The sequence below is a fragment of the Podarcis muralis genome, chromosome 1, assembly GCF_964188315.1.
Source record: "Podarcis muralis chromosome 1, rPodMur119.hap1.1, whole genome shotgun sequence".
NCBI lineage: Eukaryota > Metazoa > Chordata > Lepidosauria > Squamata > Lacertidae > Podarcis > Podarcis muralis.
The window spans coordinates 123,046,494-123,049,532 of record NC_135655.1 but is presented as its reverse complement, the minus strand read 5'-3'; the positions used below and the strand labels follow the sequence as shown (position 1 = coordinate 123,049,532).

General features: G+C 51.8%; 1 long non-coding RNA gene across 1 annotated transcript; it reads right to left on the bottom strand.

The window, feature by feature from the left end:
- Positions 1–311: 311 nt before the first annotated feature.
- Positions 312–2,884, bottom strand: LOC144325139 (uncharacterized). The gene is made up of 2 exons (XR_013390452.1): positions 1,260–2,884; positions 312–882 (listed from the first exon to the last, which is right to left on the bottom strand). It is a non-coding gene; the product is annotated as an uncharacterized LOC144325139 (long non-coding RNA).
- Positions 2,885–3,039: the final 155 nt, after the last annotated feature.

The following is a 3,039-nucleotide window of genomic DNA, read 5'->3' as shown; positions in this document are numbered from 1 at the left end:
CTTTCTATGTTTCTTTTTCAGTTTTCATGTTGATGTAATCCAAGCTAGGGCTGGGGCGGGCGGGGGGGGGGGGGGGATGGTGGAACACAGTTTGTCTTTGAGGCAGATTTTACCAAGCACTTAGCACTTCAGATCTTATAAACATTACATAAATGATAATGAAATAAAGTGGTCGAATGTGGGAGGTCAGTTGAATACTTAAATATATATATATATAACTTTTGTTATAAGTAAATATTATAAAACAAAAGAATGCCTGTCAAAAGATAGGGAACTGCTACAAAACAAAAAGAGCAAATCAAAGCGGTTGCTAGGCTTAGTCGCTCTATATTTTATGTAATTTTTTTTTTTAAGCAGCAAGAGAAGACTGAAGACAGTCATATATGGTGACACTGTCTCTTCAAGGTAGAAGGCCTACTTTTTGTAGCTGAGGTTGGGAGTGTTGGAGCTCAGGGAGGAGAGCTTGCCGTTGGCTCGGTTTTGTTTGTGCGGAACACCATAAAGAATCTAGGCCAACAACCCCATGAAAGCTATCCTTTGAGAGCCACCCACACGACATGACAGAGACTTCACTGGGATCCTAGAAGTGGAACAGCAGAGCAACGTGCAAGAGGTAGCCCAGTTTGGTCCTTTTTCATAGACACTGGTGGGGGATAGACCGGGAGCAGCAGGCCTGTAGCATGGTGATATTTTCACACAACTTGGTAATGCTGCAAAGTTACAGAGCTGCCCAGTGGGTGGTGGGGGTGGTGGTGGTGGAGGCAACTGGGGCCATTTGGCCCAGGCCCACAAGCCCCCCCTCCCACCTACCTCGGTTCCTGTGCATACCATTGGCCACCAATGGTAAGTTGTTATTATTCTTTCTTGAATTTATATACCGCCCTGTACCCGGATGTCTAGGGACACGGGTGGCGCTGTGGGTTAAAGCCTCAGCGCCTAGGACTTGCCAATCGAAAGGTTGGCGGTTCGAATCCCCGCGGCGGGGTGAGCTCCCGTTGCTCGGTCCCAGCGGCTGCCAACCTAGCAGTTCGAAAGCACCCCCAAGTGCAAGTAGATAAATAGGGACCGCTTACTAGCGGGAAGGTAAACGGCGTTTCCGTGTGCGGCTCTGGCTCGCCAGAGCAGCGATGTCACGCTGGCCACGTGACCCGGAAGTGTCTGCGGACAGCGCTGGCCCCCGGCCTATAGAGTGAGATGGGCGCACAACCCTAGAGTCTGGCAAGACTGGCCCGAACGGGCAGGGGTACCTTTACCTTTACCTTTACCCGGATGTCTCAGGGAGAGTCACAGAAAAGATCAACAGACCCCCCCCCCAAATGTATAATCAAAATAAAAACAATAACCCAATAACGCACCCCCCCAAAAAAGAGAGAGCCACATTTTAAATGGGCGTAGGATGAATGCCTTTTAAGACTTTCAGGCAGGTGGCCCTGGACAGTAATATTCTGTGGCAGTTGCTCCAGGAAAAGGTTGATCAGTGGCACGTGGCCAGTTCTGAAGGCAGGAATCGTTCCGTTGCCAGCAGACCACCTGTGAGACCGAGGCCCAATAAACAGGAAGGGGCTCTGGCACAAAGAAGTCGGGATTTTGAAGAGAGACAATAGGGCAGGAAGTAGAGGAGCTGGGCAGGCTCATATAGGGAGATGATCTTCAGGTTTTTGGGTTCCAAGCTGCTTACGGGCTTCAATGCCAGCTGAATTCAGTAAACACCGGTTGAATGGAACTGAATTAATAAGCAGGCCAGCAGCAAAATCTTTACAACTCTCTTCCCCACGTCACCTCCTATTGTGTGTTTGCTTTGCTTTGCTTTGCTGGGTCACGGATCTTGCTGTGCCAAGTCCTTAATTAAAGGGATGAACAATTGTCAACTTTCCTGTCAGGCGACACCTTTTCTGACCAACGCTTATGCTGTGTGTGGTATGCTAATAGGCAGGAACTGCAGTTTACGACAGCAGGGAATTACCCCATAGTAGTACTGTGGGGATGCAGGTGGTGCTGTGGGTTAAACTGCAGAGCCTAGGACTTGCCAATCAGAAGGTTGGCGGTTCGAATCCCCGCAACGGGGTGAGCTCCTGTTGCTCGGTCCCTGCTCCTGCCAACCTAGCAGTTCGAAAGCACATCAAAGTACAAGTAGATAAATAGGTACCGCTCCGGCGGGAAGGTAAACGGCGTTTCCGTGCGCTGCTCTGGCTCGCCAGAAGCGGCTTGGTCATGCTGGCCACATGACCCGGAAGCTGTACGCCGGCTCCCTCGGCCAGTAAAGCGAGATGAGCGCCGCAACCCCAGAGTCGGTCATGACTAGACCTAATGGTCAGGGATCCTGTTACCTTTACCTAGTACTGTGGTTCGTTTATTCAAGGCTGCATCAGAGGTTCAAGCCTTTAGCCATGTGTAGCTGTCATTTCTCTCTTTCCTTGTTCACCAGGGTGTACCTACCACTCCTGGACTTTGCACCTGCACTTAAAAAAAAAAATGGCAAAAGCAAGTTGGAGAAATGAGTGCCTCTGAACATGCACAAAGTGCAAAACCATCCTCTGTGCTAAGCGACCGTTGCATTAGAGCAGATCTTAAGCCCAGGTGCCTCTTATTTCCGAAATTAAATCCCGACAACCTTAACGCCTGTCTATCGGGTCGCCACCGCCGCCCTGTTGCCCCAGATTCTTCCAGCAGGGTTTCTTCGCTTCCCTTTTTAGCCCCGCCCCTTGTCACTTCCGTTCCTTGACAGGTTCAGTCGCGCGTCTTCCCCGCCTCCCAACTTTTTTTCCGAGCCGATTGGCTCGGCTCCCGCCACTCACCAACGAGGAAGCCTATCGGAATGGGAAACGCTGATTGGGGGGGCGGGAGACGGATGGGAAACGTCGGTTGAAGACGAGAGCCTTGTTTGTTTCCTCCCTCCCCTCCTTTCCCCCCTCCCGCTATGCCCGACCGCGCAGCGCGGATTGGCTGAGAGGCGAAGGCGGGGCGGGGCGAGGAGGCGGCGGGGCGGGGCCCGAGCCAGCCGGCGCTGTAACCGCCGCACAAACCGGCTTTGCGCTTTTC